We start from the raw sequence: 27443 nt of genomic DNA, 5'->3' as shown, positions 1-27443 counted from the left end.
TTTTCAAGCAATACTGTATCACTTTACAATGTGACAAATGTCAATTTTCTAGCACAAGAAGTCGACTATCAAGGTCGCACTATCAGTGAAAAAGGTATACAACCTAAACGTTCCTTAGTCAAAGCTATTCAGGGCACAGATGCACCCAGGGACAAGAACACTGTTTGCTCCTTTTTGGGTCTCAGTGAATGTTATTTACAATTTGGGCAAGGCTATGCTTTTATTGTACAGCCTCTTTGCAACCTATTTAGAAAGGGGGAAAAGTTTGGTCAGACCATGTTGATAAGGCTTTTGCCCTGACACCTTTCATGGATGGTAACAAATGTTTGTTGGTGCCCATCAGATTGAGCAAGGAGTTATTCTGTCCCAATTTGTAAACAGCAAAGCATGTACCATCGCTTTTGCTCTACGCTTCCTCAAACAATCTGAATCTACCTACAGCTCTATTGTACAGGAAACACTTACATGCTGTTGGCTGTAGAGAAATGTAAAACTTTCCTGTGAGGTACACACTTTCATCTCTACATCGATCACAAAACACTGTTACGTCTTCTTAACCTATGCTGGTGTTAGTAGATTACATATCCAAATAGGTGTACTTTGAATTCAGACTGGTACCCAACATTCATGCTGTTATTACATTTCATTTTTGTTACATTGCTACAAAGGATTTTTATAATTGAAGGTGCACCGAAAGAACTTCTCTTTTTACATCCATGCAAATAAAAAGTTTCCTTAAATCACATCACATTACACACTTACACGTTTCTCAATACTCTCCCACCGGGAATGGCTTAGTTGAGAGGATGAACGTGTTTGTCAAGGAGGGGATCCATACTGCTCTTCCAACTGGAGAATATATTGAATCGTTTTTTGAGACAAAAAAGTTTGGCCTTATCTTGTGACACCATACATCACCACTGGTGGTTCTCTGTTAAAGGTGCTGCACGGCAGAGGCTTTAGGACGAGGGTGTGTCCGGATTGGATCTTAGAGTTAAAAAGTGAATGCACCATGCCTACTCTCTAAACACGATGCGATAGATGCCACCACCAACAGAGTGACTGTGCCACAGTGAAAAACTAATGAAAAACATCATGTCCAAGAGCTCTACTGTAGTGTGGGACACTGGGTCCTTATTAAAAAAAAATAAAAAACAGTAAAGTCAGAAAAGGAGAAACTAAATTTACAAGGTCAGTACAAGTGGTGAAATTGTCAAAAAGGTCTGTACTCATTTTTAGGAAGCCTTGATGGAGCAGGAGGTTTTTGGCTAATTTACTCCTGTGCAAGCAAAAAGAAATTGAATGTTAGAAAGATGCATGTCAGTGATGTTATTAATGAAGCAGTGCTCTTGATGGCTCTTGGTAGCTTCAGTCTACGGGATACCTTTTGATCAAGTTCTAGTACTATACTGCGTAGGTTCAAGTGACCGGCCAATGTTCTTGTTCCATGCCACATTCACCAGCTTGAGTGCTGGCTCTGATGTATCTCGATCACCCTGTCGGTAACACTCCCACCAGAACACTCATGTTAGGAGTTCATATAATGTGTCCATACCTAGCCGCTTTAAGGATTTCAATGTATGTTAATTTTGCTTTTCCCATACCTTTTGTCTATTTTGTTGGAAGGGGAAAGGTGATGTACCAATGCGCAGTGGTTTATTCCTTGCTCTTTTGTTGTTGCGTGTTATGTACTGATCTACCTTCCACACTCCAGCACACTTCTCTTCATGGAATTCTTGTCGGCGGCCGCAGCAATTGACTGTGGACATCCGCGAGGAAGGCCTCCAGCTGGTCGTGGGCTCCTCATTTGCCTCATTCTGCAGACAATATTACCTGCTTGTATCTGTCTCTTCTCATTATGCCACAGATTTGTCATAAATGGAGAATAACAGCCATCTCGATGGTCAGTGGAGCACTGTGTGGAGGGTACGGGCATGGACTCGGACAACAGAGGGGAGTGGGCAAAGAGGCAGCAAGCAGACCATGCAAAGCAGACAGAGGGGCAGTGGCATCACAACAGACCATGAGGGCAGGTGGGTAGGGGCAGTGGCAGGGCAATGAATCATGTAGGGTAGGGTTGCAGGGCATCAAGCCAACCATGCAGGACTGGCAAAAGAGGCTATGATAGTTCAACAGACCATGGAGGGCAGGACGGAGGGACATTGGCAGCACAACCAGCCGTGGAGGGCAGAAGGGACGGGGTTGGTGCCCAGACTCGCACAATCAAGGGCAGATTGGAGGTGATAGAGCAGCAAGCTGACCACGCCGGGCAGGTAGAGGGGTAGTGGGAGAAATACAGAGCATGGAGGGCAAGATGGTGTGAGTATGGGCACTCACACAGAAAATGGAGGGCAGGGTGAGTGGGTGGTGACAGCAATCTGACTAAGCAGGGCAGGTGGAAGGGGCAGTGGCAGCACAATGGACTATAGAAAGCAGGAGGAGACGGGCATGCGCCCAGACAATGGCGGGTGGGGGTTCAGAGGCCAGGGCAGTAAGTTGATCACATAAGCCAGGCAGGAAGGGCAGTGGCAGCACAACCAACCATGGAGGGCACGTATGAGGTGGCAGGCGCATGGCAACAGACCATGGAGGGCAGAAGGGAGAGGATAGGGTGAAGGTACTTGGATGATCAAGGGCCGGATTAATCCTCATTGCCTCATTCATCTCATTTTACCTCTATGCAAATTAAAGGTTTTCTTAACTCGCATCACATCATATCACACACTTACAAGTTCCTCTGTACTCTCCCACCTGGAATGGCCTAGTTGAGAGGATGGACATGTTTCTCAAAGAGGGGATCCAGACTGTTCTTGCAACTGGAGAAGGTGTTATATCTTTTTTGAGACAAAAACGTTTGGCCTTATCCTGTGACACCATACAGTACCACTGGTGGTTCTCTGTTAAAGGTGCTGCACGGCAGAGGCTTGAGGACGAGGGTGTGTCCGGATTGGATCTTAGGGTTTAAATTGGAATCCACTACGCTCACTGTGCGCACGATTCTGTAGATGCCACTACCAACAGTGATTGCACCACAGTGAAAAGTAAATGAAAAATATCATGTCATAGAGCTCTACTCTAGTGTGGGTGACTGGGTCCTTATAAAAAAATAAAACACTAAACTCAGAAAGGGAGAAACTACATTTACAAGCCCAGTACAAGTGGTTCAATTGTCAAAAAGATCTGTACTAATTTCTAAGGAGGGTTGGTGAAGCAGGAGGTTTTTGATTAAACTTACCCCTGCGGAAACAAAAATAAACAAAAAAATTGAATGCCAGAAATAGGCATGTCAGGTATGTCAATAACAAAGGCAATGCCTTCAGGTAGCTGGGGCACCAAGCTGATGAGCCAGGGCAGGCGGTGAGGTAGTTAACAGCACACCAAAAATCCCATTTCCTACGAAGGCATCGCCCTAACTATAACTAGCCACTAGTTCCACGGACAACATACCTAACAAAAACCCAGAAAGAACAAAGACAGGAAGAAAATAGGGAAAAAAGAGGACGGACTAAGAGGAAAAGGAGCAGAGAAAGAAGAGGAGAGGTCATGAACATGGAAAGACAAAAAAGTTTATGGGCCTAGTTTAGAGTTTGGCAGATGGGTTACTCCATCACAAACCTGACGGATAGCCCGTCCGCCGTATTACGATCTCCATAGGCTATCATGGGATCACAGGGAGGGCATAGATGGGGATCAAGGAACAAAAGGACAGCCATGAGATAGGAAACGCGCAGCCCAGACGCGTAAGAGTACCACAGTCCCTGAAAGGAGCATGGATGGAACAGTGGCGGTGCAAGAAGAAGATTCCCGAGATGAGATGGACATGGGTTAAGATACTTTGTACGAAGATTGGTGGATGTCGCCGAACGGTCAAGCCAGTGCGCGTCACAGTCCTGAAGGGCTGTGGCTTCCCAGACGAGTGACCTACCCTGCAGTAGCAGGAGGGAAGTGTGACAAGGGGAAATTATGTATGGTGGATGACGCTGCACTTGGGTCATTTTAGTAATCCGCGTTCACACCCTGAAGTCTATCTCAAAATCAAGAGAAGGAAAGCTGTGATAGGGATTGTCAGGGTACTCATGAGTCTGAACTTTCTGAAGTTATAAGAATGTCCAAACTCTGCTAAATATTTTTCCCAGGACATAAAAGTATGGGAGAGCGTACAAAAAGAGAGGCTGAGTCACTGCTGTATAGCCCAAACTTTCAACCCTTCAGAAGTTGAGAGCGGGGCTTAGGTTTTTTTATTATTGTTATTTTACACATGGTTGTTCTTCGTGTTTGTTCGACCGAGAGACTGTTTGTGGTTGGCACAGTGGGTGAACCTAGAGGAAAGAGGTAGACAAAACGTGAGTCGAAGAAAAGTTACCAGCTCTGTCATTCTAATGGACATACCATGTCACTCTGATTATACAATGCTTAAATTCAGACAGAAGTTAAATCATCATTGCAAAATGCATAAGTCAAAAAATAGTGTTTTTTGTTTTGCTTATAACTTTAGCGCTGTTTGATGAATCTTCATGACATTTTCAAAACTTATACTTTGCTAAGTTCAGCTTCTGTCTTGAAATTTTCTGGGTGATCTGTCAACCGAGGGTCGATAGAAAGAGGAGGTCCCAAAACACGTTTTTCCCATTCATTTTTCCATAGGACCTTTAGACACGCCTGCAGCCCGAACCACTGAACGGGATTACACCAAATTTGGAACAATGGTAGATTCTGTTGTGCAGATCATGCTTTTGTGCTTTGGTGTAAATCCATTCAGGAGTTTTGGAGTAATTTAAGGCCAAAAAATATAGATATATAGGGACGCGGATTCACCTCGCACCAGAAGAAGAATTTGATTGGCTGGCCGCAACCTGACAGAAAAATTGCGGCTGCCATTTTGTTTGTGGTATCGGCTCGGGCTGGGAAAAGAAGAGAGAGAAAACACAAAAAGGGTCAGGATACAAGTATCCTGACACTATAGGACACATAGAGGTGTCCGTAAGGGGCAAAAATAGCCCAATTATTTATGTTTTTTCATCCGATTCGTGGATCCGCGAATCCACTTGAGGATTCGCAAATCCAGAGAAAAATTGAAAAAAAAAAAACACCCACTGTATCCAAACTCATGCTGTACACGGCCAAAGACTGTGTGCAGCTTAGGTTTGGGTGCATGCAGGAGGGTTGGCCGCCAGGCCATCCAGGCTATGTGTCTAAACCCCGCCGCACACATCTAAATGCCATGCGTGGCGCTGCTTATACTCACGTCTGTGCATGCTAAAAAAAACATAGAAATTCACTGAAAAAAACAAAGGTTACAGGGATGTTATAGTTAGGTTCTGAATTAGTTGCACAAAACCTTAGAAATTCAGCAGTTATAGTTAGTTATTTCAAGTAACTATACCTCGCGCCCTAAGGTAACTATAACTCGAGCCCCCGCCACCCAAAGATTTTTCTTCAGTAATATCACTTTGATTGTTTCATTGAATATTTTGATTGACGTTATAAATGTTGCCATGAGTGCTGTACTATATACTATCTGGGGTAAGAGAATTTTTATGTTTCTTTTTAATTCTATTTTCTAACTATAATGGCCCTGTTACCTTTGGGTTTTTTTTTCAGTGAATTTCTATGATTTTTTTTTAACGTAAAGTAATTTTCATTACTGTAAGTTAGTCTAACCTCCACCAAAGGCTGTTTGCAGTGGGGGTTGGACTCATGGCCTGGCCGGTGGCCAGGTCCTGCGGCCAACGCCCTATAACCACCCAACCCCACGCTGCGCACAGCTTTTAGCCATACGCCGCAGGAGTTGGCCATAGGGCCTGTCTCTCTAGGTGTGAGGGCGTGTCTCTGGGTGTGAGAGTGGGCGTAACAGGGTCTATGTGTATGTGAGAGTGACCCCCTACCTGTTTTTAAGGTCAGAGCTCGCTCCACACGCCACGCAGCTTTACCAGACTGCGCCCGTGCCCTCTACCCCACCCTCGCTGCTGCTGCGAGTTCGAGGCCCTCCACCACCTGCAGGCACCTGCTTGCGCCTAATCCCTGGTGTCTAGTGGTTTGTCGTAAGTATTATGTGTATGTCTAGTATCTGTCTTTCTTGTGTGCCTTTCTTCATTTTTTAGCCTCTTTTTCTCTTGGTAGCCTTTTCTCCTTGTGCTCGCTTTCCACCCGTTTTTCAGCTCTTCTGAGCCAATCCCTTCCAGCCACTGCGTCCCTGCAGCCCTGCCCCCTTGTGCCACCACGCGCCCATCGCTCCCGCCTCCCAGCTGCTCCTCCCTCCCACCTCCCCTTCTTAATGGCACCCGCTGCGCCGTGCACAGAGTGACCCCTGACCTGTTTTTAAGGTCAGAGCTCGCTCAGCACGCCGGGCAGCTCCACCAGACTGCACACGTGCCCTCTAAACCGCCCTCACTGCTGCTGCGAGTTCGAGGCCCTCCACCACCCGCTGACACCCGCCTGTGCCTCATCCCTGGTGTCTAGTGGTTTGTCGTAAGTATTGTGTGTTTGTCTAGTATCTGTCTTTCTTGTGTGCCTTTTTCTGTGCCTTTCTTCATTTTTTTGCCTCTTTTTCTCTTGGTAGCCTTTTCTCCTTGTGCTTGCTTTCCACATGTTTTTCAGCTCTTCTGAGCCAATCCCTTCCAGCCGCTGCGTCCCTGCGGCCCGCCCCCTCGCATTTTCACATGGAGAACGCCAACGACAGCAACTCCACTGCCCTGTTCGACAACCTCGCCAACCTCGGTCGAAAACAACTTGTCACGATGCCCACCCACTCCGCGTGCCACACGCTCGACCCCGTCTTCTCCGCCAGCAGCCACATCACCTTCTGCCATACCACTGAACTCCACTGGACCGACCACTGATGCGTCCACTTCACCGCCCAGACACCCGCCACTCACCACCATCCACAACAGATCCCCCGCCGCAGCTGGAACAAGATCACCAAAGACCAGCTGATCTCCACCCTCGCCCGGGCCCCGCCACCCAGCACCACCGACCCCAATACAGCCGCCCTCAACCTCAGACAATGGATAGATGACTGCGCCAACATCCTCGCTCCGCTCAGGAAACCCTCCAACAACCATACCAGCACTAAGGCCATCTGGTTCACTGCTGACCTTCAAGCCTCCAAGCGGGAGTGCCGAAAAATCGAGAAGAAGTGGCGCCACGAACAATCAGAGAGCAACCACACCGCCCTCAAGACAACCATCCGCAAGCACCACCAGCTCATCCGGACCAACAAGAGATCCTTCTACAAGGATCACATTGACAACAACGCGCACAACAGCAAAGAGCTCTTCAGCATTGTCAAGGAACTCCCCAAGCCCAGGTCCTGCTCCATCGACCCCCCTCCTTCGCAAGACCTCTGCGACTCTCTCACCGCCTTTTTCCACTGCAAGATCACAGACATCCACGACCGCTTCAACTCCTCTACTCCCCCACAACCACTGAGGCCACCTCTAACCCCAACGCACCCAGCCCCACTAACCTTCTGCTCTCCTGGACCCACAACGACGACAAGGACACCATCAAAACCATGAGCACCATCCACTCCGGATCACCCTCGACCCCAGCCCCCACCATGTCTTCAACAAAGCTAGCCCCATCATCGGCTCACAACTCTGTATGATCGTCAACAGCTCCTTCGAGACTGCCACCTTCCCAGTGAGTTGGAAGCACGCCGAAGTTAACGCCCTGCTAAAGAAACCCAAAGCAGACCCGTAGATCTCAAGATCTACCATCCCATCTCCCTCCTTCCCTTCCTGGCAAAAGTTATTGAGAAGATCGTCAACGGCCAACTGACCCACTTCCTGGAGGACAACACCACACTGGACACCTCCCAATCCGGATTCCGTAGGAACCTCAGCACCGAGACCGCCCTCATCTTCGCTACCGACGACATCAGGACCATGCTCGACAAAGGCAAAACCGCTGCCCTCATCCTCCTGGACCTCTCGGCTGCCTTCGACACCATCTGTCACCACACCCTCTACAATTGCCTCCATGACGCAGGGATCTGCCACAAGGATCTGTAGTGGATCACATCCTTCCTCTCCAGCAGAACCCAGAGAGTCCGCCTCCCTCCCTTCTTTTCTGAAGCCACCAAGACCATCTGCGCCCTTCCCCAAGGGTCCTCTCTCAGCCCAACCCTTTTTAACATCTACATGGCACCGCTCTCCAACATCGTCCGATCCCACAACCTCAACATCATCTCCTACGCCGACGACACTCAGCTGATCCTCTCACTCACCAAGGACCCCGCCACCGCCAAATCCAACCTCCATCACGGACTACATGCCATCGCCAACTGGATGGAGAGGGGCCGCCTTAAGCTGAACTCAGAGAAGACAGAGATCCTCATCCTCTGCTCCAACCGCTCCACATGGGACGACTCCTGGTGGCCGGCCATCCTAGGAACTGCACCGACGCCCACCAACCACGCACGCAACCTTGGCTTCATCTTAGACTCATTGCTCACCATGACCCAGCAAGTCAACGCCGTCTCATCTTCCTGCTTCAACACCCTCCGCATGCTCCGCAAGATCTTCAGATGGATCCCCACCGAAACCAGAAGGATGGTCACCCACACCCTCGTCAGCTGCAAACTGGACTACGGCAACACTCTACGCTGGAACCACAGTCAAGATCCAGAAAAAACTGCAGCGTATACAGAACGCCTCTGCATACCTCGTCCTCAACATCCCACGCCGCAACAACATCTCAACCCACCTCAAAGACCTACACTGGCTCCCCGTCAACAAGAGGATCACCTTCAAACTCCTCATCCACACCCACAAAGGTCTCCAGAATGCTGGGCCTGCTTACCTCAACAAGTGACTCACCTTCCACACTCCTAACCGCCAACTTCGCTCCGCCAACCTCGCCCTCGCCACCGTCCCTTGCATCCACCGAACCACAGCCGGCAGCAGATCCTTCTTCCACCTCACCGCCAAGACCTGGAACTCCCTCCCCGTCCACTTATGACTGACCGAGGACCTCCTGACCTTCAGGAAATGCCTCAAGACCTGGCTGTTCGAGCAGTAGCAATTCCTGACCCACCCCCTCATCCCCCCTGTCAGTACCTTGAGACCCTAGCGGGTGAGTAGCGCGCTTTACAAATGCTTGATTGATTGATGGATTGATTGAGAGTGGGTGTGAGAGTGTCTGGGTGCGAGAGTAGGTGTAAGAGGATGTCTGGGTGTGACAATGGGTGTGAGATTCTGAGTGGGTGTGTGAGTGTCTTTGTGGGTCTGTGAGTGTATGTGTGAGAGTCTGAGTGGATCTGTGAGTGGGTGCCTGAATATCTGAGCGGGTCTGTGAGTGGGTGCATGAGTGTCTAAGTGGGTTTAGTGGGTGTGTGAGGCTTTGAGTGTGCCTGTGAGTGGGGGCATAAATCTCTGAGTGGATCTGTGAGTGGATGCATGAGTGCCTGAGCATGTCTGTGAGTGTCTGTGTGGGTGTGTCAGTAGCTGTGTGAGTGACTGTCACAAAGGAACCTCACCTGCCATTTTATCCAACAAGAATCCACAGCTTTGCATGAAATATCTACCAAAGTGGAGTTCTTTCTACCTCCTTGAGTAACTGTCCAGTATATATTCTACACTACAGCTGTGAAATGGAGCCAAGGAAATGTCACGAGTGACCTTGTGTGCATTTTGGCAACATGTTTGTTCCTGTTGCCTGTTTCTCTAGAATTCTGTGATAAGATGAATCCTCCTATAGAGAGCCCACGGAGACTACAAAGACGTACATCTCCACCAAACCAGGTTTCTTCCTCTTATCTATATGAAGTAAGTGCTTTTTTTTGTGGAGATGCTCTCAGATTCCTCGGCATCAAGAACGCGCCATCAAAATCGGCTGGAAATGCACTGGGGGGAACCCTTTGGCAATCTGTGCATCCTCCTGGCAAAAGGGGGAAATACATGCATACTACTAAGGCCGATGGAGTGGGGCCAAGCGGGCTCAGTTCCAGGTGATTTGCACATTGGCATACTCTTAGCTATTTAAATGGAGACTCACAAACTCTAGGGGGGGATCACGGCTCCGGGGACCAGGGTGGTGGGTTTGCACAGGCCTCCTCCCCCCTCCCAATCTAATTAACAATTTTGCCCTAGGGAGATGGTGGTCCACGGGGGAAGGGGACGCACGCCAACACTATTTCATTCAAGCCTGGGAAGGGTGCCAGTCCCCAGGGTATAAATAAGCTCATGAGGAGAGCCCCGAGCCCCCACTCCTTTATTTTCAATATGCCCCCGGGACTTGGCCCAACTGGTAGCTTTACTAAAACAAGTGCGGGAGACTGCGCTTTTTTGTTGTTGTTTTTTTTGTTGTTTTTTTTAAACAAAGTGCTTTTTTGCCCTGGGGCATCCCTCTGGGACCTTAGCACCAGAGCTAGGGGGCCAGGGTGTCCCTACCCTGTCCACTTTTCTTTTTTTTCATCTTTTTTTCTGGGACTCGGCTGATATCGAGTCCCAATCAGATCTCTGCACACGATCGGGAGGATTCACGAAGCCTCCGTGCCTCTAGATTTCTGTATTTGTTTTTCTTTTAATATTTCAAAAACTGCTGAATGGATTTCTACCAAATGTTTTTTAAAGTGTCATCGGTGTACCGAAAGCTACCTTTCTGCCAAATTTGGTGTAATTCAGTCCAGTGCTACGGGCTGTAGCTGTGTTCAAAGCTGCTATGGGAATTAACATGGGAAATGCACTTTTTTTTTTACCCTCCCTTTTTCTCAGCCCCCGCTTGACGGATCACCTCGAAACTTCTCATGCACAGCAAGATTCTTTGGCAAAGTAAAAAATGCTTTTTCAATGTGAAATGGTCCTAACTATAAAAACCTCCGGGCAATCGCCAGTAGTTTTATAAATATATATATATATATAGATATATATATATATATATATATATACAGAAAGTTTTCGGCAAGGGAGCGACCCTTTGAAAATACCAACAATGACGTTGTTCCGTAGATCCGAGAAATCTCAGAATAACAAAACCGACGAGCCATGTGTGTGTACAAGCGCGTTTATTGCTTATCTGGCAACATAGGTATTGCAAAAACCAGTTTGTGTTTGAGTTTTGGCTTTTATTCCAACCTTTCCAGGCCTGAATGGTGACAGCATTTAGATGGAATATAATTGAGAACTTTGGTGACAGAGAAAGGCAGTGTAGAGGAGTGATATTTTATAGAGTGTATTATTCCCAATATTTATACAACCAGTTCACAATGGTACAAATGTGGATAATACAAATGATTCCTCGGAGAAATGAAGTTGAAAAGCTGACATTTTATTTCCTTTTTTCTTTTTTACTTTTTAATCTGTCTTGTATTATTGCTTCATAAAGTGAAACAGTTCCCAATACATCATATGGTAAGGCTTAATGTTCCATTATATAGTCACTGCAAATTAATGAAATATAATAAAGCCGACACGTTTCGTCCCCTGTTTGGCATGCAAACCTGAGGCTTTTTCAAGGCTGAAAGCATGTGCATCATAGACTGCAGAGAATGGAGCTACAAACAGCTTGACTTAAAAGAGGCACATAATTAAACAAATGAATCAAACCTCAGTAAGAATCTCCAAGTTCATCATCATATTGGGAGCATATCAGTAGCTATTGTAATTGGTATTTTCAAGTTTTCAACCTTAAATAAGAAATAAAATGTCAGCTTTTTCAACTTCATTTATCTGAGGAATCATTTGTACTATCCAAATTGTACCATTGGGAACTGATTATTCAAATACTGGGAATAATACACTCTATAAAATTCCACTTAACCAAAAATGAGAGATCACAGGCCCTACCCTCATCTAGAGGTGGTTCAGTCAGTCTGCGAAGGAAAAGTCTTTGGACTGCAGATTGGTAATCCAAGAAGGACACTAGTCCAAAGGGATGACCAAAGGGAATCACTGGTTTCGTTGTGGCCAGAGACCAGTAGTCCAGTGGCAGCTGGACTTTTGCTGGACTCTGGCAGGACTTCAAGGGACATCGACCCCTGTGGCCAAAGTTGATCCACAAAGACCATGACTTAGGAGTAGCTCCAGGACACCTCGCTTCCACTCGTCTACCACACAGCATCTTCAGCATCCTGTATGTCTTACATCAGGACCACTTCTTTGATGTCTATGGCGGTTCATCCATAGAGCCTTGAAATGGACTGGAGACTGCTTTGATGAAAAGGCTGCTGTTCTACAATTCCTCACTGGCTCCTTTGACTTGCTCCCTACCGGAGTTGGTTGCCAAATGTGGGCAGGAGTACCCGAACACAACTTTGCAAACATTTTTCAAAGTTTCTGATGTTTCTGCTAACTGCGGCATTCGCCAGTGCTTATTTGCATTTCACCTGAAAACCTGTGAGTTAGTATTTGCTTAATTATTTATATCTCCGGAACCCTCCGGCGCATTTTGTTCATTTTTGTGTCTGAAAATAAAAAAATGGGATATATTTTTGTAAATTGGTGTCCTATTTCTTTTCTGTGACTTTCCTATTTCGTTGTTTTGGTACTTCTAAATGTTTTGTACTTGTTCCTTTGTTTAAGCCTGACTGCTCGAGGCAACAGCTACCCAGGGTTCAGCTAAGGTTTTAAAAACATGGCTGACTGGACACAAGACGAAATTGCGAGTGTATTACACTGTAAGGTGGCACAAACACACCATATAATACACATCTTTCCTCACACTGAGTAAATGACCATGTGGAGCATGGCTTCTTAAAATTATTAACCACAAAGGCCAATGATTGGGATTATTGTACTTTCCACTAAGAATGTGTCAGTATGAGAATACTTATTAGGAGTGGATGAGAAGCATGTATCCTTGCAGTCTAAAAGAGGGTATCTCTACTAACTTTAAAATTGATGCTCTATCTTGGCTCATGAGTCAAAAAACAGCATTTCTGGTCTTCTTTTGTCTCATGAGCAATCTACATCCATGCAAATAAAGGATTATGGCAACCTGCTAGTTTGTTTGTAAGAAGGTGAGAACACCAGGGTCATCTATATTATAACCATAGATTGAACAGTGTGAACTTTGTTACACTCTGCTGAAATTGAGTGTTCACCCACCTTCAATTAGTGTCTGCAGCCTTCTGCATGACTTGCCACATACCTAAATGGGCCAATAAAGCAACCCTATGAAGGGAAACATGATAAATGGTGCATACTAATATTTGAGAGCCTATCTGTTCTAATAGCCCTTTTTGTTTATAACTCATGCGTGTGTCCTGGATACAAATTATATTCACTTACAAAAAGTGTTATTGTTCTGTGAGTAGCATTGTCTCTGATTTAGCACTTTAATGTTCCTTATTAAAATTCACAGGTCAGCCATTAATCTTAGTACTGTGTCTGGGGGCATAAAAGATTTTTCTTTTGGTGCTCCATGTCATATTTTTATCATTGTTTCACTTTTATTTTCCTTTTTGGCTCCCCTCTTTCTCCAGACACCCTCCCCCAACACCTTGCCACCCCATCACCCCTCTTCCTCCAGCGTCACAACCCCGTCCCTCAGGAAAATCACCTGTAAGCAGCGGTCAGTGCTGTAAAGGCTCCACCTTATCACATCCCAATGGACAGATCAAAAGCAAACTGCCCCCCACAAAATCCACTCACTACCCAAACCTCACTACATTACTGAACCACCATGGTTCCAGCATGTTATCAACATCATTGGTGATTATTAATAATGTTATTTATTCCCAATTAAGTGGGTTCCTCCTGCCTCTTGAGATTTAAATGAAACTATAAAGTTGTGAGCTTTATCTTATCTTTTAAGTGTTTACTCAGGAACACACTCATAGTGTGAGGGCCTGATTTAGAACTTGACAGACAAGTTTCTCTGTCACAACGGTGACTGATTTCTCGTCTGCCGAAATATAAATCCCATTATATCCAGTGGGATTTATATTTCGGCAGGCAGGATATCCGTCACCGTTGTGACGGAGTAACTCGTCCACCAAGTTTTAAATCATGCCCTGAGTCTGTAGCTGAAACACCATCACTATCTGGCAAATAACCAGGAGATTAATCTGACTATAAAAAACTGGTCTGGAGTGTCTGATTCTTGGGTTGTCTGCTTACAAAGCTTTTGCCTCTCCTCAAAATTTGGTTTACATTCAAGGCTCCTGGTACCATCTTCTTATTCTCCATGTTTGAGCTCCTTAAAATGTTTACTATTTGTCCTGCTTCAGAGTGGAAAAGATGATTGTATGGATAGAACATGGCTGCAAGTGGCCTTACCTCTCTCACTACCATCAGGCTCTATAATGCTTTTTTACTTGACATGGTCTCCCCTGCCCAGTTAAGGTCTTGCTTCGGGCCCCTTTAGGAAGGGCCTTCATCTTACCTTTAGTTGATGCTCCCTGATACTACGTATCCTCAGCGGCACGGCTGCATTCTACTGCACCGGGCCTCTGCTTCTGCAGTGTGGAAGCCCAGGGGTTTGATGGTATCCAAAGTCACCAAGCAAGTCAGGACCCAGATCGAGGCCACAACATGCAAGTATGCGTCTCCGGATCATGTCCATGGCGTGGGCACCCTGAAGGGGGTCATCGCACAAATCAATCACAGAACATTTTGGTAGTTCCATAAAAAGTTTTAAAGTGGCCCGAATGTCTGCGTATCTGACTCCCGCCTTCTCCGTCCACAATGCTGTGCTGCTGCTGACCTGCGTGCTGGCCAACCAGCAACGTCCTCCACCACTTCTTCTGGTGTAGCCATCGATTTGGCATCTGTTGCTGACCCAGCTGTGGGTCTCTCGTGCTTGGTGAAACAAACAGTGGAACAGGAGGCAACGCCGGAGGCTATGTCACGGGTCAAGGTTTCAGCAACACAATACATGGCAGTCCCTCTGGAACTATAAATAATTGTACCTCTGCTGTGATGTTTAGCACTAACTGTATCAGGTCTTGTGTTCACAGATCTGATAATTTTGGGTGCAAACACACTTGTAATTGTGTGTGGTGAACTTCCATCAGGAGTTCCAATTCTTTTATCAACAGGACTTTTACTCAAGTTCCCACTAATTATTCTTCTCCTAATCTCTCCTCAGGCCCATTCGAACACACCTACCTTTGATTTAAAACACTTTGGGGGTCATTACGACGTTGGAGGGTGGCATCTGCTGCCCGCCAAGATCTGACCGCCATGCGGCCGCGGCCATTTGGAGATCCCTGCTGGGCCGGCGGCCCAGCGCGGATCAAAGACGCAACATAGGAGCCGGCTCCAAATGGAGCCGGCGGTGTTGCGGCCATGCGACGGGTGCAGTTGCACCCGTCGCGCTTTTCACTGTCTGCATAGCAGACAGTGAAAAGCTGCATGGAACCCTGTCAGGGGGTCCCACGACTCCCCGTTCCGCCAGCCTTTTCCTGGCGGTGCAAACCGCCAGAAAAAGGCTGGCGGTCGGGGACTCGTAATCCCCTGGGCACCGTCAGGGCAAAAGTGGCGGAATACCGCCGGCCCCGCCAATGCGACTGCGGCGCTTCCGCCGTCGTCGTAATACGCCTGGAAGCACCGCCAGCCTGTTGGCGGTACGTCCGTCGTTTTAGCCCTGGCGGTCCCGTACCGCCAGGGTCAAAATGACTCCCTTTGTATATTCACCTTGAGGGAAAAACAAACATTTATTGTATATTAAACTGTATTTATTACAGGATACCTGCGCTGCTTTCACCTCCCTGTACCTTTCTTCTGCTTCCTGCTATCTGAATCCTGCTTTCACCCTGCAGCTAGTCTCTGGTCCCTGTTCCCATGCTTGCGTACCGAGCCTTTACCCTCTGCATTTCCCTTCTGCTTCCTTTCAGCCTACCTATACCCTGCGTTCAGCCTCTGCACCCTGTGCACAAGCCCGCACCTCACTTTCATCCCCATTTACCCTTTGATCTCTGCCCACAAGCCTGAATCCTGCTTTTACCCTGCACCTATTCTCTGCTGTTCGACACTTGCCCTTTCAGCAGAGTCACCCTGGATTTTTTTTGCCTTTTGTTGGACTCTATTTTTGCTGGCTGGAGAACTCTGTGCACTTTACCCCTTCCAACCAGAGGTAAAGTGCTTGAGCTCCTCCTTTCAACATGGTAAAATTGGTATAAACCTGATTGGCATATTTCACTTACCCATAAGTCCCTAGTATATAGTACAAAGTGTACCCAGGGCCGGTAAATTAAATGCCACTAGCGGGCTGCAGCACCTCTTGTATCACCCACTTTATTGAAAGTACAAACTCGACTGCAGGCCTATCATGGCAGCCTGACTGTTGCAGCTTAAGCTACAAATTCATCCAGTCCGAATCAGAAACATCTTTATTCGCAGCATTTGAGCCGCATAAAAGAATTAATAAACATACAAGATACACATCCCTAATAAAAGAAACATTGGGTAGCAATAATACAAATCATAAGCCAAAGAACAGTTCATAAATACAGCTAATGTCATGCAGATTTAAGCAAATTGAAAATGCATTAAAAAAACATTCCAACCCACAGCCATGCACTTCAAACAAGTAAACAAAACCTCCCAGCCACCCACCAGCTGCTCCACTCTTTGTTATTTTCATGATCTGCCATATATTCAGTGCCACAGAGTGGGAGACAAGGGGGGTGGATGCAGTTCCTCCAGAAAAAATAGGGAAAATCAGATTTCTCCTTGGCGTTTCATAGGAAGTGCAAAAGAACGAGATGTGCAAGTTGGTCTAAAGTGACACTCCATCACAAGGGCAGGGACCTAAACCTGACAGCGAGTGACCAACCATGAGGGTGGGGTCATTAAACCGAGATGTGGTTAAACAAAGCAATGTTGCTGATTTTGAATGAGGAGGAGGTATGGTTGCAGACCCTCTTGGAAGGAAACCAGTTTATAGAAAGACACCATGGCCTTAGAACTGTCAGCCCTCACGCTCATCGCCCTAGTATATGCAACAAACGCATCTCCCAGCTTTGCCCTAGAGCGGGCCTTGCAGGAAACCGGGGAAGTGAATAAATCTGCAAGCCCTATTTCCCCAACTTTGCTTTCACATATGCGAGCCAAGGGTTGTTATCAACTGTGCGCAATTTCAGGCGATCCTCGATAATGTTGGTTTAACAGAGTGGACTCCCTCACCCTAATAGTGCGCCAGAGCAATAAGAGGGCTAGTTTGATTTTGTCTGCTATGAGGAACACCCAGCTCATCATGGACCATGGAGTTAGGGCAGCTGCGTAGAACCACAAGAAGCTCCTTAAGAAAGCTGTTTTCTGCTAGTTGGATGTCTTGTATGTCAACCGTGCCCCAAATGTCCGCCCCATATGTGGCAACTGCCACTGCTTTAACCGCATAAATGTTTAGCAGCTCTCTAACCGGCTTGGAGCCTAGCTTTTTGCAGAATCCCTGTACCCCATAATCGTTTTCTCTAGCAAGGCCCATCTGTTTAAGACCATAGCTTTCCATCAATATTTGCTGTCGAATAGCACTTCCAGGTAAGGGAAAGAAGTGGTATCCTTCACTCTCAAACTATTCACGCTATGTGCTGGTTTCCTCTAGGGCCTCTTCCCACAAGAAATAGTGAAGGTTTCGCTATTGTTAACGTGAAGGCCGAGTTCCTGCATAAAATTAGTATAATTAACAATCAGCCCCTGCAATGCCCTCCCAGTTCCGGCCATTAGGACTGCATCATCCGCATAGAGGAGAATAGGTCGAGGGCGAGTTCCCTCGAATGGGGTATCTTTGGAACTTAATGTGAGAGCATCCTCAACTCTATTAGTGTAGAGAGAAAAAAAGAAGGGGGCTAGAACCCACCCCGCCCTACTCTTCATGGTGCATTCCCCATTCTTTCCAAACCTTACACAGGCGGTGGCCTTGGAATAAAGCTGTCTCATAAAGTTGATAATACCATCCTCTGTACCCATATTGGTCATAACTGCCCAAACTTTGGCATGAGATGAGTCAAACCCTGCCGTTAAGTCCATGAACGCTAACAACAAGGTTCCTCTTTTTGTGACAGCGTACTTGCCAATTAACAAACTCAAATTCAAACATTGGTCTATAGTACCCATCTCGTACTGGCATCTACTAAGACTTGGTTTTCACTGACCCACTGCTCCAATCTATGCAACAGTTTTCTACCCACTACTTTTGCTGTGTCCAGTAGGGAAATTGGCCAATAATTCTTCGGCTCAGACCTCTCTCCCCTTTTATAAATGAGGACAGTCACTGATTTTTTCCAAGTGGCAGGAGGACCCACCCTCGCATCTGCGTTGAAAACATTTGTGATCAGAGGTCCCCAAAGATCCGGGCAATCGATGTAGAGGTCCACCGGAACCCCATCGGAGCCAGGAGCCTTACCTTGTGTCACTTTCTCTAAGGGCTCTCGGAACCTTCTCTAGTTCGGAAAGGATGCAGGGTCGACTTACAACACAAAAGCGTTCACATCATCTATAATTCCTGATGAAGTGGAATATATAGTGGAAAAGTGTTTCACCGAAGAGGAGGCCTGAATGTGTGTATCTGTAGCAGAGTCTACACCTTCCCTAAAATAAGTTCCATTAATCACCCTCAGAAGGTTGCCCATTCATTAGGGCTAGCAATTCGAAGAGCCTTCCACGCACTCTCCCTAATCTCCTTAATCCTTAACCCACAGGCTTTTTTATAAATCGCCTGTGCCTCCCTAATACGGGCCCCATCTCTGGGTTCACTACGTAGGACTGCATGTAGATTAGAGAGGGTTTTAGTGCTAGCTGAATCAAACCAGCCCAAGGAACAGAGTTTAGCTGTGCCCACGTCCCGGGTCAAGATTTGTTTTACAAACTCTGTAAAAGCTGAATGGGCAGCCATAGTTTGAGAAGTATCAGCTCCCTCATCCAAACACGTGGAAATGTCAACCTTTATATTTTAAAGCACCGTATACAACAGGTTAGACTTATCCACCTTCTCCCATTTAACCATGAACCCATTACTTCTGGCTAAAATAGGCCTAAATCCCACCTTTGGGCGTGCCAAAACTCCACCCTCCATCATTATTTTCTAACACACCTGGGCGTGGTCACTGAAAGTAGTAAATGTAACCCTGAAATCAGCTGCCCTAGTGCCTAGAAGCTCTGTATATAGCACATAATCTATTGTAGAAGTGCAGTGTGTGCCCATAAAAGTTACCCCCCCCTCCAACAACCCCCTAGACTCGTTGACCTCATTCAGCATCAGGAGGTTAAACTTTGCCAAGAGTGAATTGAGGGCGCTACCATGGGCGTTATGTAAAAAAAATAGTTAAAGGTTCCCCATTATTATCTTTTAAGCTACATACAGATATAGGCCCTCATTCCTACTCTGGCGGGCCACGGTCGCCGCCCGCCAGGCGGGAACCGCCATATGGCCGCTCCGCGGTCGAAAGACCGCTGGGGCCATTCCGACCTTCCCGCCGGCCCAGCGGGAAGGCGGCCTGCAACACTGAAGCCGGCTCCGAATGGAGCCGGCGGTGTTGCAGGTGTGCGACGGGTGCAGTTGCACCCGTCGCGCTTTTCACTGTCTGCTAAGCAGACAGTGAAAAGCATGCTGGGGCCCTGTTAGGGGGCCCCCGCACTGCCCATGCCAGTGGCATGGGCAGTGCAGGGGCCCCAGGACACCCGTTCCCGCCAGCCTGTTCCTGGCGGTGAAAACCGCCAGAAACAGGCTGGCGGGAAGGGGGTCAGAATCCCCAGGGCAGCGCTGCTTGCAGCGCTGCCCTGGCGGATTCACCCAGCCGGGGGAAATCCGGCAGGAAACCGCCGGACCCGGTTTTCTGACCGCGGTCAGAATGGGCCAGGAAGCACCGCCAGCCTGTTGGCGGTGCTTTCGTAATTCGCGGCCCTGGCGGTTTTTACCGCCAGGGTCGGAATGACCCCCATAGTGATCATTGGTCAGAAGTGGGCATTAAAATCACCTACCCAAAGCAGCTCCATAGGCTTTTGGTGGTCATTTCTGATATCAATAATCACTCCCTCAAGTGCCGCAACCAGTGAAGCTGACTTTTGAAAGCAATTATTGTAATAATTCATAACTAGCATATCCCAGTTGGTTGAAAACTCACACAGCAAGCAAAAGAAGTGCACCAGGTCAACCAGTCAATCACAGCCCTCCAGTCCCTCCAAGGGGGAAACATTATTGCTGGACATTATCCCTGGGGCACACTCTAATTGGTTTACCGCAAAATGGCCAGCCCAGGATTCTAATATCAAATTAAACTGTACGTCACCTGGGTCACAAGGTTTCTAAAAGTAACCTAAGGGGAGAACCACTGTCTGGGCAAGACCCAGGGGTAGGTGTTCAATTCATCTAAGGATATTTTGAGCGATGGCTGGATTTCCACAGTTGACGACTATACAGTCTCCAGGTAAAGATTTCTGCGAGGTGCCCACCCAGTCAGCCCTTCTTGCCATCACAGTGTGGAGTAAAAGCAGATAGGCAGAACCCAGGGACTTCTTTGCCCAGTGAGAAACTTTTGATATCAGCTGGACAGTTGACTCGGTCTGAGTAAACCTGGGTATGTTTGACAGCACCACCACATAAAGGCAAGATGCTGGCGGTAGAGTTAGAACCCGAGCAATCCTTCCCCCACTTCTAGACCTTTGTGATTGAGTTGTTTTACACAGGCGTTTGCCATTATAGTTCTCCTGTAGCCCCCCTACCACCTCCCTCAACCAGGGGACACCTATGCTCACCTTGGGGGGGATGTTTAGTAATGGAAGTAGAGGCTTTGTAAGTTTGCAGTTGAACTGGTGATATGTTCCTGCTATTCGAGACCGCTGGGGCAGCCAGCTCCCCCCAGTGGAGTCAAGGGGAGTGGTGGGCGGCAGCTGATTGCTTCCTCTCTTCTTAACACAGGAAATGTTTACACTAGCTGCAGAGGAAATACAATTTTATGGCAAAACGTGAGGTTTCATTATGATGAGTAAAAAATTTAGACATTTTGACTCTAAGCCATCAAGGCGATCCAATAATGGTTTAGATGTAATCGCATCATAGTTTCCACCCCAGTACAGATTTCATCTACCATACCCCGATCCGAGTCAGAACAAGCCGTCCCACCTTGTCTCTACGCACCTTAACCCCCTTAGTCAATAGAGCACCTCCTTTTTTGTTTTTGTCTGGTGGTTCACTGAAGGTGGAACTAGGGTTATCACTCAATACCATGCACAATTCTTCAATAGTAGCAGGCGGCGAGGGGAACTGCCCCAGGGCACTCAAAACAATGCTCTGATGCTGAGCGTCGTGAGACGCAAGTGCTGGTGAGTCGACCCTAGCCTCATCCATAGAAAGATGTCTTTCAGGCAATTCTGTCTCTTTTGCACAAACCAGACAAGAGTCAGTGGTGGCAGTGGAGTCACCCACCATGGTGATTGCTGTGGTCTTTGTTACCCATGAGTTCCATAAGAACATCCACACAAGTAGGCAATGCCGTGGCTCAAAACCAAGAGGGAGAGGCCTGGCCTCTGTTGGTCGTTGACCGGCGCAGGATGGCCCCACCCTTGGCCTGGGTGCGTCTCGCACTGTGGGACTGCAAAGAGCGCTATGAGCGCTGGCGAGGTTGGCCACGACCCTTTCAGAGATATGCTGCAAGCGCACGTCCTGGAGCAAAGAGCACTGGGAGATGGAATCCCGTAGTGTGAAGGAGGGACCAAAGATGCCTTTAGTTGTCAACTAAAAAGTCCGCCAACCTGTCAAAATACCTGCTTTTAAAAGGACTAAACCTTCCTTTTAAATATTAGTAAGTCACCCCTATGTTTGACTTATTACCTATAAGTCAGAGTCCATAGTAGTTAAATGTAGGATATGGAAACCTGTAATGCTACATGTCATTACATTGAAAAGCCCCAAAAACTATTTTCATTGTGGCAAGATTGGCTGTTCCATAGGAAAACACTGGGTTACATTATTACATTTATTAATGCTAATTTTGGTGTGCAAGCAGCTAGAAATATAATATAATTCTAGAAATCGTTTTAGTAGTTGTTTCCAATCCAATGTAATGGTAAAAGTAGAATTTGGAATAAAAAAGGTACTTTAGAAAGTTACCTTTTTCCTGCCTGAGTAACTACAAACCCATTCCACTTCTGCTTGAAGGGGCAAAAATGCTAGAGAAGTTAGTTACCAGACAACTTTCCCATTTTCTAGAATCTAATAATCTGGCTTCAGGTTAGGATTTAGAATGGAATGCTTGAGGTTACAGAATGCATTAGGGACAATCTTGATCAGAATTCCTCGGCGATGGTGGGTTTACTTGACCTATGTTTTGGCTTTTGACACAGTATCTCATGATTCTCTTCTGGGCCTGCCCAAAAGAAAAGCATGAGATACTGTGTCAAAAGCCAAAAATAGGAATCCAAGGTCAGTCCTTGGCCTAGTTTAAAAAATAATTGGGAGATAGTATGCAGTCTGTTTTTCTGCCTCCTTTTACTTCTTCTTCCAAACCCCTTGAATGCAGATTTCCGCTGGGCTCTCCTCGGTGTCCTACCCTCTTTAATGTCTATCTGGAGCCCTTTGTGTTTTGTTGAATCTTGGGGTCTGCGGGTGATCTCGTATATGTGGATGATACCCAACTCCTTCTGTCTTTTCAGGAGAATGACATGGAAGCTTTCAGTTCTTTTTAATTATGTCTTAAATCTGTTGTTGAATGGATGAATAGTTATTGTCTTAAACTTAACTATGATAAAACTGAGATTCTGTTTTTGGAATTAAATATTGCCCTTATTCATGCAGCCTTAGGAGTTTGGGACTCCTCATTTTTCTTCTGTGCCTGTAAGAAAAATGGGTATAAAATTTGAGTCAAATCTATATCAAAGCTATAGCTGCTAGTTGCTTTGTAGTACTCAAATTCTTAAGGTGGATGATTGATCTGGTACCAGAGGAAACTCGTAAATCATAGTTCATTCTTTGGTGACCTTGAAATAAAACTATGCAAACAGCCCTTTTTTGGGGGCCTGCCGGGGTAGCTAAACCAGCACCTTCAGATTATTCAAAATGCTGCAGAGCGTTCAATCTTGAAAATTCCTGCGCGCCTGTCAGTGTCATTGTATCTACAACAACTTCATTGTCTTCCCGTTATTAAACAGATTCAATTTAAGGCCCTTATCTTAGCCTAGAGAGCTTTTGAATACAAAGGTCCCCTCTACCTAAGGAAGAGACTCAAGGCCTATTCTCACACTAGATCCTTGAGCTCTGATAGTTTAATGCTACTTTACAGTCCTCTGTCTTGCAAAGCTCTGGGAAGTGGGAGGTCCTTTATATATCTCACGTCTAAGCTTTGAAATTCTCTCCCACTAGGTCTTCGTTTGGCCCATTCCGAAGCTACTTTTAGGAAAAACTTGAAGGCGTTTCTTTTTAACTCCAACCTATAATCATGTCTTGCCGACTACTTGTTGCTAGCGTCTGGATGCTTCTCCGGAAGCAGCTGCGCGCTTTATTAATAATTTTGTATTGTATTATGCAATTACCTTATTTCAGAACATGTCTCTGTCTAACTGGGCTTATTCGTCTTCTTTACCTCCCATCTCATTAATTGGGCAGACCTATGGGTAAGGGAGTACCCACTGGTTGGTCCCTTCTTTGCCCTTCCTCTTGCCCCCAGGTTTGGCAGTGCTGGCCTCCTCCTTTGCCTCTGGTGCCTTCTTGTCACCAGCCTACTCAGTGCTCGTGCTCTGTTTTGGAGGGTTTCTCTTAATTTTCACTTAGCTGCCCTTCCCCCTGGGGCTGGGTATCTTGGTGTCCATTCGGGGGGTGCCTTACTTGATGTTCACTAGGGCACCTGTGTCCATATGTTCCTCTATTGCATATAGTATTTTTGCCTGGTTTACTGGTTTTCACTAGGGTTACCCCTTAGATACCGGTGTTATCTAGAGGTTTACCGTCTTGGTACTTGGATGGTCTCCCAGCAGACAGCTATTGTTCCCAGTGCAATAAGCACTATGCAGTCAGTCCCAAGAGCTCCCAAGAGCTAAGGTGAGGGATATAAGTGTTGCCACCTAAGCATGGACCCCACCCCCCTCCAGAGGTCTGAGTGCTGATGGGCTGTGAAGGGTGTTAGGAGGGCTTTAATCCTCCACCATTACCCCACCCAAATACCAGGAAAGAGAAGAAAAAGGGAGTGCAACATTTTCTTGTGCCCTAATGTCTGACTAGGCAGTCCTCAGGTTTTCTATCTTGTGCCCCTAGTGAGCAGACTGGTAACAGCAGCAGGCTGGTTCCTCACGTTCTTTAATAAGGAGTGGACCTTGTCTGGGTAATTTGCAAAAAAAAAAGTTCATACACTATACAAATTTCAGCTGCTTCTGAGTCAAACTTATAGATCCAGAAAAAAAAACATATTTACTGAAACAGTAGTTTCAAACTGATAAGAACCCATGCTAAACTTGATCTTAGCCAAAAGGCAGAGAAGTGAGTACACCACCGACTGGTGTTGGCAGGTGGTCAGAGCGGGCAGTGCTGCAGGATATTGTTTACTGGTGCCAGGGACAGCCCTGTAATTACTCTCTACAGTCTCTCCTGGCCTGCGCAATTGAACCTGAATTTTATGGTCCAGATAATTTGCTGTTTCATTCACTATATTGAATACGGCAAGTGTGGGTCTGGTGGGGGTATGGGTAGGGGAGGGGTATTTCCTCTTGTCTCTTGCTGAAGCGAGAGGCTCTAGGCGAAGCGCACACAATATGAAAAGCTCCATTGCCTCTAACCAGCCAGAGTGAGACACTCCTGAGTGAGGAGATGAGAACTGCTACCAGCTCAGACACAGCCTGCAGCACCCTTGCCCAACCCCGCTCTTCTGCCCAGCTCAGCCCAAGAACTTCAGGCCCAAGACATGTTCCGGCTCAAAATAAAGCAAGCTGACAAAGTGCTCAGACTGGAAGACACACTCCAAGGCGCTTGTTGACTGGCAGCAGTCAGGTGAGTCATGCACTTTGTCATTCTGCAGACCATGCAGTGTTCATCTGATCTCTGCAGCATGTGCTTAACCCTGCTAGGCTGCAAGTCCTGTTAGTTTACACTATTCAAAGGCATGATTTTCTTAATTCATATTTTTAGGCTGGCACAGAAATGCCAGGGGCGTGGTGGGAAATATTTTGTGTTCCACACTGAGAATGAATCGAATGGTGTGTGGCAATTTCCAGTTACTTGCAGCTGTAAAAGCCAAGCTTGCAGCATCACTTGAAATATACTGCTCAGCTGCCCTGCTCTGCCGCCAGGCTTAAATATCTGGTACAGTTTGAAACTGCAGAGGTTATAAGGCATAAATGGACCTTAGTTCTGACTGCTCCAGCAGCCAGTGCAACCTCAGGGCCTGATTTAGATGTCGGCTGAGGGAAAACTCAGTCACAAACGTGATGGATATCTCATCCGCCATATTACGATCTCCATGGGATATAATGGAATCGTAATTCAGTCCACAGGGTATTCCCTTCTGCCAGAATCCAAATGAGGCCCTAAGTCTCACAACAAACAGAAACATGGATACAGTATTCTAGAACTATTTTGTTCGTTTTAAGATTAATACATACAAAATAACCACACACCAAAATTAAAGATGATAAATCACACAAGTTAAAGAAATTGATAGTAAATGCATTATTTTATGTTAACTTTATGAAAACTCATTGGTCAATGGAAACACTGCAGATGTTTTGTGTGTAACCAGCTCAGTGACTCTGCCTGGGAGTGGAAGTTCCCTTATTTGAAGTTGTTGGTGGGCAGAAGAGGCGGTGGTGGGTTGGCGGCATGAGGGTCACCGCCTATCGTGACCACTCACTTTAAGGCTTTGAGGTGGCAAATGGAGCATCCACTCATAAGCAATCTGAAAACTTCTTACATTGAGACAGGAAAAAGGTCTGGTCTCATTATAGATTTTAAATACAGTGTACAGTGCGAACTGTGAGGTCATGCTTAGCGCATCCCTCCAGGTCACAGCAGAGGTCAGGGATCTCGCATTGTCTGGGACAAACCTAGGCTTCCTCACACAGGCTAGGTTAGGGTGATGCCAAGAACAAAATAAAAGCCAGACTACCGGTTTCATCTACACTCGGGCAGCGCTTAATTTGTAAATAAAAATGTGCTGGTGCCCACAGCTCTCCCTCTTCTGAACTCCTCGGCTGCTGCATTTAAATGTGCGAGCACAGGACACTGAGACAGTGTAATCCTGAAGCCATCTCCGGCCTCTTTAACCCATTTACAGCCACTCCCTGCCCCTTCAGCTCACTCTTACAGCTTTCTGCTTTCTCCCTTTGTGACGCTTTTACATTTTTCTTTTCTTCCATCTTTCCCATGTGTGTATATTGCTCGCAGTTAATGCCTGAGGCAGAACAATAAGTGCTGGCCCTCAAAGATAAGTGCTGGTGCCCCAGCACTGGAAAGCACTGCACTTGGGTACTTTGGGTTGGGGTGTATACCTGTTTAACAAGCAGAGGACACTCCCGCCCCAACAGCTTCAGATTGGCACATAAAACCAGAGGTCGAAGTGGGTGGGTTTAGATGGGCACGACCTGCCCATGTATTTTTTATGTGACAAAAGCAGTTCTACTTTATGTTAAAAGACCACCGTATTGGGACGGTTAATTCGGCATTTCCGATGCCTCGGCTGAAGAGGATGGGGAGAGTCTCCTGTGCTATGAAGCCCAGGGAGGGACATATAGCTGTACAAGAAAGAAGCCTCTTTGCCAGGGTGCCTGAAAGAAATGTAAATGTGCACATTTTGGTTAATCTGTTAAACCTTTGAGGCTTTTTCAACATAAAACAGTGCATCTATCACTGGTTAGTTTACCATGCATTAATGTTTAATTTAAAGTATGTGCTATTTTATTTGCAGTTACCTGAAGGTGAAGACCAACAAATGAATTACAGAATATCACTCTTTTTTGCCACGCCTATGATCTCACCCCCACGCTCACTGACTTCGTCCCATTTTGTATCAGAGTTCCCATACTTTTTTATGCACTTTGCTGGTTAAAAACCTAATAAAAAGTTACCAAAACAAAGTTCATTAACAAAATGCATCCTCATATTAAATATGCCATTCAGACGACAATATCGACATTTAAAATACAATGTATTTGAACCCCAAATGTTTACATTGAAATTATGTATTGCTCCCTGCTGGGTTCTTCGGGTCTCTCTGGTGCATCTGCTCCTGTCCCCATAAAAGTGCGCCCGCCACTGTCCATGTGCAGGGAGGGGTGCAACAGGCGCCAGCAACAGCCCCTTAAGTGCAGGGGACATTGGGGCCCGAGGGAGGCGGTGCTGCTGCTGCTGGATGTGGAAGGGGAGCTCTGAGCAAGCAGCAGAGGTACAGAGGCCGCGCTGGGTTTATATGCAGGGCTCAGCCTTCTTCTCTGTCAGGGTGGCTTGTCCCGTTCCAAGATGGCGCCGGAGAAGATTCCAATGGTAGAGTCTCATGCCTGAAGGCCTGTGCGACGGCCATCTTTAAGCAGGATAAGGCGCAATATCTAGCTGTGTCCCATTTCTATGTTTATCACTTAAGCCCT

General features: G+C 46.7%; 1 long non-coding RNA gene and 1 pseudogene across 1 annotated transcript; both read right to left on the bottom strand.

Moving 5' to 3' along the window:
• Nucleotides 1-4176: 4176 nt before the first annotated feature.
• On the bottom strand, nucleotides 4177-27441 carry LOC138283017 (uncharacterized). Its single transcript, XR_011201034.1, has 3 exons — nucleotides 27031-27441; nucleotides 20637-20815; nucleotides 4177-4319 (listed from the first exon to the last, which is right to left on the bottom strand). It is a non-coding gene; the product is annotated as an uncharacterized lncRNA (long non-coding RNA).
• Nucleotides 24189-24353, bottom strand: LOC138283139 (U2 spliceosomal RNA; annotated as a pseudogene).
• Nucleotides 27442-27443: the final 2 nt, after the last annotated feature.

The sequence above is a fragment of the Pleurodeles waltl genome, chromosome 2_2, assembly GCF_031143425.1.
Source record: "Pleurodeles waltl isolate 20211129_DDA chromosome 2_2, aPleWal1.hap1.20221129, whole genome shotgun sequence".
NCBI classification, from domain to species: domain Eukaryota; kingdom Metazoa; phylum Chordata; class Amphibia; order Caudata; family Salamandridae; genus Pleurodeles; species Pleurodeles waltl.
The sequence above is the reverse complement of the archived record's forward strand: the minus strand, read 5'-3'. Positions and strand labels throughout refer to the sequence as shown.